Genomic DNA, 12731 nt, shown 5'->3' on the forward strand with positions numbered 1-12731 from the left:
ATCCCATAGTTCCCGCAGTCTGCCCCGCCCATTGGAATTCTGGGTTGAGATCCCAATGCATGATGGGGCAAAAACAGTGTCGCGGGTCATTCTGGGTAAATGTCATCACTCAATCCTTCCTCCGTGAAAGCAACGGCAGACAATCATTTCACGCCCTTTTCCCCTGGATTGCCCTGGCAGACGCCATAGCATGGCAACCATGGAGCCCATTTAGCCTTTTTTCACTCTCACCGTATGTGTACTGGATGCTGCTGACAGACGCGGTACTGCAGTGCTACACAGTAGCATTCATTTGCCTTTGCAAGGTAGCAGAGATGGTTACCAGCCCTATTGCACCGTCTGCTGCTTTAGAAATTGGCAATGACGGTTACCAGCCCTATTGTACCATCTGCTGCTATTATGGGTGCTCCTGGCTGGCCTCGCTGAGGTTGGCCAGGGGTTCATAGACAAAAATGGGAATGACTCCCCGGCTCATTCCCTTCTTTACATTTGGTCTAAAAATAGAGTCAGTTCTGCCAAAATATGGGGCAAGCCTACTAAAGAACCAGAGAGCACAGCCACTCCGGGTCAGAGCCCCAGACATCCTGCAGAAATGATGAGCTGCATGCCATTCTAGGGAGTGCCTCTGCAACAACCCCACCTGTTGCTTCCTTCCTCCCCCACCCCTCCTGGGCTACTGTGGCAGTTATCCCCCAATTTGTGTGATGAAGTAATAAAGAATGCATGAATAAGAAACACTGACTTTTTAGTGAGATTGAATGAGGTGGGAGGCAGCCTCCAGCTGCTATGATATTCCAGGCAGGACTGAATCTCCATTAGACATTAAAGGGAGAGGGGAGAGAGAGGAGCGCGGCTTCCAGCTGCTATGATATTCCAGGCAGGACTGAATCTCCAGGAGACAAAGCTTAAAGAAGGGAATGACCAGAAGTCATTCCCATTTTTGCCCAGGCGTGGAGCACTCATGGGATGATGACGATGGTTATCAGTCCTATTGCAGCGTCTGCCATCAGGGAGAGGAGAGAAGGGGATGCTGCTGTTTAGTGCTGCAGCACCCCATCTGCCAGCAGCATCAAGTAGACATACGATGACACTGAAAAAAGGCGAGAAATGATTTTTTCCCCTTTTCTTTTATGGGGGGAGGGGGGAAAATTGACGACATATACCCTGAACCACCCGCGACAATGTTTTTGACCCTTCAGGCATTGGGAGCTCAGCCAAGAATGCAAATGCTTTTTGGAGACAGTGGGAACTGTGGGATAGCTCGAATCCTCAGTCCCCGCTCCCTCCCTCCATGAGCGTCCATTTGATTCTTTGGCTTTCCGCAGGGCCGGCTCCAGACCCCAGCACGCCAAGCGCGTGCTTGGGGCGGCATTTTGCCGGCAGGGCGGCAGCCGGCTCCGGCAGACCTTCTGCAGTCATGCCTGCGGGAGGTCCACCGGAGCCGCGGCTTCGGGGGACCTCCCGCAGGCATGACTGCGGAGGGTTTGCTGGTCCCGCGGCTTGGGTGGACCTCCCACAGACGTGCCTGCGGAAGCTCCACCGGAGCCACGGGACCAGTGGAACCTCCACAGGCACGTCTGCCAGAGGTCCCCCGGAGCCGCGGGACCGGCACCGCCAGAGCACGCCCCGCGGCGCACAGCCCTGCTTGGGGCGGCAGGATTCTTAGAGCCACCCCTGGCTTTCTGTTACGCTTGTCACACAGCACTGTGTTGAGTCCCTGCTGTGGCCTCTGTCTATCATAGCCTTGGAGATTTTTTCAAATGCTTTGGCATTTCGTCTTTTCGAACGGAGCTCTGATAGAACAGATTTGTCTCCCCATACAGCGATCAGATCCAGTATCTCCCATACGGTCCATGCTGGAGCTCTTTTTGGATTTTGGACTGCATGGTCACCCGTGCTGATTGGCACTCCACGCTGGGCAAACAGGAAATGAAATTCAAAAGTTCGCGGGGCTTTTCCTGTCTACCTGGCCAGTGCATCCGAGTTCAGATTGCTGTCTAGAGTGGTCACAATGGTGCACTGTGGGATAGCGCCCGGAGGCCAATACCGTCGAATTGCAGCCACACTAACCCTAATCCGACATGGCAATACCGATTTCAGCGCTACTCCCCTCGTCGGGGAGGATTACAGATACCGGTTTTAAGAGCCCTTTATATCGATATAAAGGGCTTCGTTGTGTGGATGGGTGCAGAGTTAATTCGGTTTAACGCTGCTAAATTCGGTATAAACCCGTAGTGTAGACCAGGCCTCAAAGTGCTTTACAAATAAGAATTAGGCTTCACAATGACCCTGCCAGGCAGGGAAACATTATCCCCATGTTACAAATAAAGAAAATCGAGGTATAGACAGGTTAGACTTCCAGCAGCTCACACAGTATGCCTGTAGTACTGTGAGGAACAGAATGCCGGTCTCCTGACTACATGTGTATCATGCAGTGTTGTAGCCCTGTTGGTTCCAGGATATTAGAAAGACAAGGTGGGAGAGGCAATATCTGTTATTGGACCAACTTCTGTTGGTGAGAGAGACAAGTTTTCAAGCTTACACAGAGCTCTTCTTCAGCCCAGACCTGAAGAAGAGCTCTGTGTAAACTTGAAAGCTTGTCTCTCTCACCAAGAGAAGTTGGCCCAGTAACAGGTATTACCTCACCCACCTTGTCTCTCTCCATGTGTATCAGGCAGGGCAGCATTGCAGGATAGGAAGGATGGTCTAGAGAAGTTTTTCTCAACCCTTTGGGGTTGATGACCCCTTATTCGAAGTCAAACATTTCTCTCACCCTCTAACATTTACTATAGAAGATTAAAAAAATCAATAATAACTCTAATCTCTAAACTCAAGAGACCTGGTTTCAATTCATGGTTCAACCACAGATTTCCTGAGGAATCTTGGGCAAGTCACTTAATCTACTCAGTTGCCCATCTGTAAAGTGGGGGGAGTACTTCTCTGCCTCACCAGATTTTGGGGATAAAATCTGTTAATGATTGTGAGGTGATTAGATAGAACAATGATAAGGGCCACAAGTACCTAAATAGATAGAGCAAGACCCAGTTCTCTCAGGGCTGCAGCCCAGAGGTTAAGATCCGTTTCTTTTGAGATTTCCCACTGTAAGGTCACTTAAAGGATCCTTTAATTCAAGAAGAGGCCACACTAACAGCTTTATTCAGCCAGAGACATGCAAAATTTCTCCCCTGCCTTATCCATCACTGCTAAATCCTTCCAGAGGAGAGGGAACAGAAGCCACATAAAAACCACAATATCCCCTCACACCTGCTCAACTGTCAGATAATATGCCTGTAGAAATATACCCTATAAAACATAAACAATCAGTAATTGTACTAGCCCACCAATCAAGCAGCCTTCACAGGACAAATGCAATGGGCAGATCCAGGGAGCACATTTCAGTACGTTAGTAGTAACCCATTAACAGTTTGGTGAGAGCCTCAGCAAGCCCAATTTCAGCTGTGCCATGGCAACTTTAGTTACATACGTTCTCTTGACTCTGCTAATGCACCCGATGAAGTCAATGGGAGTTTTGCCAATTGACTTGAGCAGGAGCAGGCCCTAAGGCTCTAGGCAAGTGGCCTGGTAATAATAATATAACCCATAACTAAGATTTTTATTCCTATTAAGGATGAACAAATACACTTAACCTAACTTAATACTGTGGGCTGAAGTGGAACATTATTGGGTTGACGTTCTGCATAGGAGAGAGAGTGGTGGAAAGAGCAAAGGGACAAGATCCAAAGCAGAAAGACAGGGTGAGAAAAGGAGCAGAGAATGAGCAAAGAGAAAAAAGAAGAATGTGAAAAAGGAGCACAGAAGAAACAGCAATATCCTCTGTATAGTGCTTAGGAGAGCGAAGCAATGATAATGTCTTCCAGTCATGAGAACAGAATGGGTACATAATTTACTCCTGAGGGAATTCTGGGCCAAAAATTAAAAAATTCTGTACACAATATTTAAAATTCTGCAAATTTTACTTGTCAATAAATAATGTTGGAGGCTCCAGCATGGCAGTGGGGAGCACAGGCCACTGGCTGCACGAAGGTGGGAGATCACCTTGCAGCTCAGTCCCCCCACCCCCACCCCCAGGACATGGACTCAGCAGTGAGGCTGCACCCAACTCTTACACAGTGCAAGGGCCAGGCCTGCCCCAGAAACACCCCAGGGGCCTGCCCCTCTATGCCAGGTGCACCAGGTGTGGGCAGTTAGGCTCAGCCTGGCAGGATCCAAGTTTGGAGGGGCTTAGTGTGGGGGGATCCAGGTGTGGGATGAAAGGGTTCTGTATGGGGCAAGCTGAGTGCAGGTGGCTCAGTGGCAAGCTAGGTGCAGGTGGCTCAGTGGGAGGTGCAGGGAGGATCTGGATGCACAGGGACTCATTGGGGGGGCTCCAGGTGCAGGTGCAATGGGACTTTGCAGGGGGGTCCAGGTGAAGGTGATTGGGGCTCTGCAGGGAGGGGTCTGGGTGTGGAGGGCTCAGCAGGGAGGTCTGGGTGCTGCGGGAGTGTGGCTTGGTGGGATGGGGGTCTGGGTGAGCTGGTTGGGGCTCAGTGGGGTGGGGTGTCCAGGTGTGTGGGGCTTGTTGGGGTGGTCCAGGGGCATAGGGGTTGGGGCTTGCTGGGGTAGGGATTCAGGTATGGGGGGTTCCAGATGCAGGGGGTGAGGCTTGACAGAGGGTCTGGGGGGGGTCTGGATGCATAGGGAGTGGACAGATGAGGGGTGGGCGTGACCTGGTCCTGGATGGGTCTAACTCAGCACCGGCTGGTACATCCCCAGCTTCCCGCCCGCCCCTGCAGTGATTTGCCTCTCCGCCAGCTGCTCCAGGTGCCCGAAAGGATGCACCCACACTGCTGTGGAGGGGCACAAGACTGCTCTTGCATCTTCCCTTTGCTTCCCCATCAGAAAGTCATTTTTCTGAGGGGAAGCAAAGAAATTTGTGGGGGACATGGATTCTGTGCCTGCACAGTGGCACAGAATTCCCCCAGGAGTAATAATATAACCCAAATGAGAGAACGTGGAACTGAAAGAGCCCATTAATACATGATGAATGTAGCTTGGGCTCCGTTACAACCTACGCATTTCCTGCTGCCAAGTCATTGTGGTTACATATCTTGCAGTACCAAGGAAATCTAAAGCATCATCTGTTCTTGAAGAAGGTATGACTCCACCACCATCACCACATTTGGTGACCTGTTTACCCAGTACTCCATTTCTCCAAATAACTTGGGAACTCCTGATTGTCAACGTCCTCATTCAGGCTCTTTAGTCCCCTTGCCGGCCATGTCACTAGTACCATGTCAATGACATCTCAGGGTTATTCAAACTACAGAGTCACTTGCAACTGACACCAAAGCACACGTGAGAAGAGCTGACATCATTTGACCCTTAGCTCCAAGTATGGCCCCATTGTTTCTTCCTAGAAGATGCTTATAAATTCAGCAAGATTAAACTACTCAAGGGGTTTGTTTGCCTCCTTGTGGGAATCTGCATCCTATACTTCTCTGGTCCCTGTTTCTCCATTTTTGGGGCTACAATGGCACTGGCAAAGTCGGTGAAAGTGAAAAGGATTGCTCCAGCACTCTGGGCACTGCTGCCCAATGATATCCTTGTGGCCATAGTCTGTTGTTCTCTTTGAAAGGCTCTCAGTCCTCCATGACAATTCCAGGGCTTGTACAAGAGCAACCGTTCTGCCAAAGTGGCTGTACGCCGAGAGGGTGAATACCATCAGGGCCAGTGGTCTTGCTGAACTAAGTAGAATAAGGCAGTAACCATTAGAAGGTTACTTTGATTTTGTAACAGCCTCTTGAAGTTGTAGGCAATGACTCATCTCATTCACCTGATCCCTGACATCTTTTCAGGCTCCTTACCAGCACCCAGTCACCTCTGTTGGGAAGCAAATGTCAGATCTTCATCCCAGGAGGTAAACTCTGGACCACAGCAGAGAAACCACACTGGGATTCATCATCCACAAAACGGGGTCCCCCACAAAAGTTCCATGGCCGACAACCACAACGTAAGCAATGTAAATGCCTGAGCAGCTGCATCCCAGCTATCAGAGAAAGACTCTTTCCTTTGTGCCTTTTCTCACTCTCTGGTAGTTTCTCCCATCATTGTGGATGTACAATGTTGCTGAGAATCAGGCTTGAACAGAGGGAACAGAATCCAGCCTGGTGAATCAGGCTTAACCTTGCCGTGCCTGTACGGCCCTTGTATTGAAGAATCATTTCCCTTGACCTGACTGGAGACAACCTGGAAGGTTTTGGGGTGACGACCTGTTTCAGCCTTGAGGGCCACTATTTCTCCGTGTACTCTTTCCCTTCATGGGGGAATGCTGATCTGACAGATGGGGTGGAGTTGGAAGACTAGCCATCACATTACACAACCATGTTCCAACAGGTCCTTCCCCTCTTATTTTAAGAACTACATTAATAGCTGATTTTAAAAAAAGTAGACAACCCTCCTTCCTCCTGCTGAACATTTTCCGCCCATAGGTACTGTAATGCTGCTCATGTCCAACCTCTCATTCCTCTGCAACTTTCTACAAGACCCAGAAACCAAGAAAAATAATCTCGATCTTAACCTCACCTCACCGCAACCCACCCCAAGTCCCATAACCATAGTATTTACAAAGTTATCTGGGTCATATTTCCTCCCAGCTCTCTTAAAGACAAAACTCCTGCCCCCCATGTTCCCAGTCCAGCCACTCTCTGCAATATACTCTCATGCCACAGGCCATGAGCCATCTGGCTGCTCAGCTGTCCACAAGCATTATAATCCACAAAAAGTGCTCTGCATCCAATGCCTCTTCGCTCTGCTGTTCATGGGCCTAAGCTACCCTCCACCGGCTTCCCAAACCAGTACCTTCCCTGCCACATCCCTCTGGTTGCAGCCTCTAACTGGCTACTCAGGATGTTGTTCTGTCTGTGCTACATGCTTCCACTGCACTCTGATCTCCACTGCTGCAAGGGGCCACCTTTTCCTACACCATCCCAGAGCTACTCAGAAGGCTGCTGATCATCCTCCAGCTCCTTGAGCCACCAGCTTCCAGCTCCAGAGTTTACCTCTACTGGCTGCCTCCCCAGCGCTGCTAGGACAAGGGGTCGCCCTTTGCCAGGATATGTAGCCCTGTGCAGTGTACAGGTTTCTCCTGCTGCTTATCTCACAGACTTGAGCTCCTCCTGCCATCCTAGGCTTAAAACATCTTCCTTACCTTGGCCTGTACACCCCACCTCTCTTCACACCAGCTAGAAAAAAAGTGGGCAGAAAGGTCCAGGCCCCATATGGGTCAACCCAACAAAACTTATCTCCTCCAGAAGTAGTGCTCTCCACTTCCCTTCCCCTTACCTATTTTTATTTACAGTGGGCACCACTGTAAGATCTCTCATGGGGATCTGTAACCTAAGAGGTAAGAGTCCAGACAATGTACATTATTCAGACAAAGCTTATCTAAACTCCTTTGTTCCTCAGCTGCTGAACTCCCCGCAGATTTCCAGAGCCTTCATCAGGGAACAGGGTCTGAACTCATTCACAACTCGCTGCCCACAGACGCCTTGCTAGCTACCAGGAGGATCATTATTTGCAATCTGTACTATGCACTGTATTTTATTCCAGCAACCAGCAGGCTAATTACCCAAGTTTATAGCACATGGTTATATTAGAAAACCAAGATAGGGATCCATGAAGCGACTTAGGTGTTGAAATGCTGATGCATCTCTAACTTTCAGAGGCCTCGAAAATCACAGGGAAAACACTGCAATCCACAAAGCCTGAGTTAGGCACCCAGGTTCCTATACAATGAATGGGGCGAGATAGGCATCTTAGAATGTGATCCACAAAAGCTAGACACCTAAGCTAGCCAATGGGAGACACCAACGTCAGGGTTGTGTGCTAGGCCCCGCCCCTCTCTTGGAAATAAGGTGCATATCTCTGCTTAGTGATCCACAAATGGGAACCACTCTCTTGGAGCCAGGCAGCTTAGATGCTTGAGGGAATGAGTTAGGCGCCTGCCTCACTCCGCATAAAACAGCCAGAGGAGGAGGTGTCCACTTGTAGCCCAGAGGCTAGAGCGCTCATCTGTGATGTGAGAGACCCAGTCACTGGGCCAGAGAGGGAAAGAGAGTGGGAATGACTCTGTACTCCAATGGTGAGGGCACCCACCTGGCAGATGGGAGATCCAGTTCCAATCCCTCTGCTCCAGTCACTTTTTCATTATTTATCCACAGAAGAACAGCTTCAACAGGACAGACTGAGGGAGTCCCACATGAGAATATCCCATTGCTCAGTGGTTACAGCCAGAATTGCTGCTAGGCCACTGGGGGCCCTAGGCAAGAATATTTTTGGGGCCTTCCATACAACAAAAAGTGAATGGGGGCCACCTTGAGCTGCTCAGGGTCCTAAGCTACTGCCCAGTTCTGGCCCCACATTACACCATTCTGCTGAAAGGTAGGAAACCTCTGTTCAAATTCTTTCTCCCCCTCTGGCAAAGAGGAGAGAATTGAACCTGGGTCTCCCACATCCCAGACTTACTTACGTAGAATGTCCTGTGCCTAGGGGCACAAGGCAAGCCACGTTCCCCACTGCTGTCTGTCCAGAGCAGCATGTTTGATTCCATTGTAAGTTGTCTCCAAGATGTCAGCATCCTTTTTGATAGTCCTGCAATAGGTCATTCTTTGTCCTCCGTGCTTTCTCTTCCCTCCAGGTAAAATCCAATCTAAGACATACCTTGTGCTTCTGCCACTGGGTAACCCAATGACATGGCCAAACCACCATAGCCGTCTCTGTCTACTTATTGAGTCTGCAGTCTGCTGACCCATATGGCACAGCATTTTCACATTTGTTATGCAATCTCTCCAATGAATTCCCAAGAGTCTTCTTAAATGCTAGTGGTGCATCCAGCTTCCTCCTAATGTATTTCCACCAGCTGCCATGTTTCTGAGGCATACACTAGTGTGGAAGGACAATAGCTTTGTACAATATCATTTAACTTTGTAGCTGGGTCGTCTTACTCTTCCAGATGTTTGGCAAATGGGAAAATAATCCACTGGCTTATTCTTGCCTTCACTTCTTTAGTGAGCTGGCCATTAGCGGATATTTAATTTCCAAGATAAATGAAGTCATCAACTTTTTTGTACTCTTCTCCATCGTACATCTGCCAGGGTTTACAGCATTCACTCCTATCTCCATTATCTTGATCTTCTGCATACTCATACGAAGTCCCCTTTAGCATAGGAAGAAACAATGGGGCTGTGATGTTTGCACACCATATGATTTTATGAAAATATGCTAATGAGTGTGAATATAATGTAACTGGAATATGCTTCATGCAAAAGATTTCTTGCAAGGTATCATTACAAAGCTTATAATCTACTGAGTGTGGTCATCCTATTTGTATAAATGTATCATTATTGTATCTAAAACTAGAAATATGAAATATAACTCTAAGGTCCTATTATAATTATGCAAAGTGTGGGCCATTAATGGTGGTTTGGAATCTTGAGGGCTCCCATCAACTAGGACAATTGGTCGTAAATGGCTCTGTTTACTTGCAAACCTTCCTGTGAGTCAGGGCAGGAAGAATGAAGGCTGGGGGGGGGGGGGTCTCACAGGACATGTGACCATGTCACCTGGTACTGGAATCCATCTTAAACCTGGTGCTTTTCCATTTAGAAGGAGGGGTGGGAACCCAGAGTCTGAGACAAAGGATTCGCGCCTTGTGCCAAAGATATAGAAGGGGGGTGGAACAGAACTGAACAAAGGGGGCTGAGGTCATGAGAAATCCCCTAGCTACCACCTGAGCTGGAACAAGGACTGTATCGGGGAAAGAACTGGGCCCAGACTAGAAAGGAGTCTAGTCTGTGAAAAAAGCTTATTGGAACATCTCTGAGGGTGAGATTTACCTGTATTCAGTTTCTTAAATGTATTGGGCTTAGACTTGCATGTTTTGTTTTAGTTTGCTTGGTAACTTACTTTGTTCTGTCTGTTATTACTTAAAACCACTTAAATCCTACTTTTTATACTTAATAAAATCACTTTTGCTTATTATTGAACCCAGAGTTAGTAATTAATACCTGGGGGAGCAAACATCTGTGCATATCTCTCTATCAGTGTTATAGAGGGCGGACAATTTATGAATTTACCCTGTATAAGCTTTATACAGAGTAAAAGGGATTTATTTGGGGTTTGGATTCCATTGGGAGCTGGGTATCTGGGTGCTAGAGACAGGAACACTTCTTAAGCTGTTTTCAGTTAAGTCTGCAGATTTGGAGACATGGTTCAGACCTGGGTCTGTGTTTGCAGCAGGCTAGCATGTCTGGCTCAACAAAGCAGGGTTCTGAAGTCCCAAGCTGGCAGGGAAAATGGGCTCAGAGGTAGTCTCAGCACATCAGGTGTCAGTCCCAAGGGGGTCTCTGTGACCCGACCTGTCACAGGGCCCATACTTGGAGCTAAGGGTCAAATGATGTCAACTCTTCTCACCTGTGTTTTGGTGTCGGTTGCAAGTGACTCTGTAGTTTGAATAACCCTGAGATGTCATTGACATGGTACTAGTGACATGGCCTGCAAGGGGACTAAAGAGCCTGAATGAGGACGTTGACAATCAGGAGTTCCCAAGTTATTTGGAGAAATGGAGTACTGGGTAAACAGGTCACCAAATGTGGTGATGGTGGTGGAGTCATACCTTCTTCAAGAACAGATGAGGCTTTAGATTTCCTTGGTACTGCAAGATATGTAACCACAATGACTTGGCAGCAGGATATGCGTAGGTTGTAGCAGAGCCCAGACTACATTCATCATGTGCAATGGACTCTTTCAGTTCCACGGTCTCTCATTTGGGTTATATTATTACTCCTGGAGGAATTCTGCACCACTGTGCGGGCACAGAATTCATGTCCCCCACAGATTTCTTTGCTTCCCCACAGAAAAATGTGTCTTTTTATTCAGTCCAAGTTGGTATCCATTATGACTATAGCATCTGTAAAAGTCTTGCAGCTTCTCTCTTGCCCAAACAATACCAGTGTCCTCGGCAGCAGTTGCCACTCATCTCATCACAAAGTCTATGACAATGTAGCAGAGAAGTGGGGAATAGTACGCAACCTTGCCGTGTGCCAGTAATAATCTTTAACCATTCTGTGTCTCCTCTCTCTGTCTTGATGCAGCACGCAGACTTGTCATACAAAGCTTTTACCAAATTAAAAATCTTTGCTGGAATTCCATAGTGTCTCAGGATTTTCCAGAGGGTTTCTCTGTGGATACTATCAAATACTTTCATAAAATCAAGGAAGTGAAAAGCTGTGTTCTCCTGGGAGTCTTTCTCAATAAGTCTTCTTAAGGTGAAAATCTGTTCTGAACACAACCTGAACCAGTTTGTTCTTCCTTGAGTACTTTATCAGCAGCAGTTTTCATCCTATTCACAATGATAATGCAAAACATTTTTCCAGGTACAGATAGGAGTGTCACGCCTCTCTGGTTATCACAAATATGCTGACAGGTTTCAGAGTGGTAGCCGTGTTAGTTTGTATCAGCAAAAAGAACAAGGAGTACAGTCTCTAAGGTGCCACAAGCACTCTTAGTTCTTTTTACAAATATGCTGTTCCCCCTTTTTAGGAATTTTACAGATGACATCTTCTCTCCAATCTTTAGGACAAATCTCCTTTCCCCAAACCTTTTTGTACAATCTGCACATGTTATTCACCAGCACTTCCACTCAAGCTTTTAACAGTTCAGTATCTATTTTATCATAGCCTGGTGCTTTACTACTCTTCAGTTGATATAGGGCCTCAGGTACTTCCTCAGAGCCGATTACTTCTAGTGAGATAGGTAGGTCCACAGTCTGTAGAGTTCAATCGGAGTTTTGGGGATCGCAGTGCAGCCAAAACTGGGATTTTAGGTGCCAAGTACTTTAGTGGAGCTGAGCCCAGGTACCTGCAGTGCTTCTATTGGCTAGGTGCCTCTGAGCAAATAGGAGGGATGATGCAGTGGTTAGAGCCCTAGCTTGGGACTCAGGAAACCCAGGTTTAATTCCCTGCTCTGCCATAGAGTTCTTGAGTAAGTTGATTTCAATGAGTGTTAGGAGCCTAAATATCTTTGAGGATGTGGGCCATATCCTCTATATGCCTCAGTTCCCCATCTGTGAATTGGGGATAATAGTACTCCCCTACCTCACAGAGTCATTGGGAGGAGAACTACATCAAAAGTAGTGCTGTGGTAATCAGGTGGCTCATAATTATGTGAGAGGCACAAGATGGTAAGTGCTCTAACTAATGTTCTAGCCTGCACCTGTGTTTCATTAAGTACTCTGGAGACAGAGCTGTATAGAGAAGAGAGTGGTGGAAAGGCTGGTGATGTGATCCCTGCAATACTGTCTCTGTTTTAGTAGAAGTTGGCCCTTTTGCTGTGGGAATCCAACCTGATGTTCTGTGGTTCTTCAATACACAAGTTACATCAAGTGATGTCTTGACCCTGCCTAGCTTGTGAGCACTGATGGGATCACAGCATGATGTAATATGACTGCAGGCAATACATGTAAGACACAGACTTTCCTGACTGAAACACCACCTGTCACAGAAGCATTCAACTGACCACACACATTTTTTCCCTTTATACCTTAGCATTAATCTCAGTAGTATTAACAGTAGCACCTAGAGGCCCCAGTCAAAACCCGAGTCCCGTTGTGCTAGGTGCTGTACAAACACATGGTACGAGACAGCCCCTGCCACAAAGAGCTTACTCTTTAAATA

Source organism: Mauremys reevesii, linkage group 1, assembly GCF_016161935.1.
Source record: "Mauremys reevesii isolate NIE-2019 linkage group 1, ASM1616193v1, whole genome shotgun sequence".
In the NCBI taxonomy this organism is placed as follows: Eukaryota; Metazoa; Chordata; order Testudines; family Geoemydidae; genus Mauremys; species Mauremys reevesii.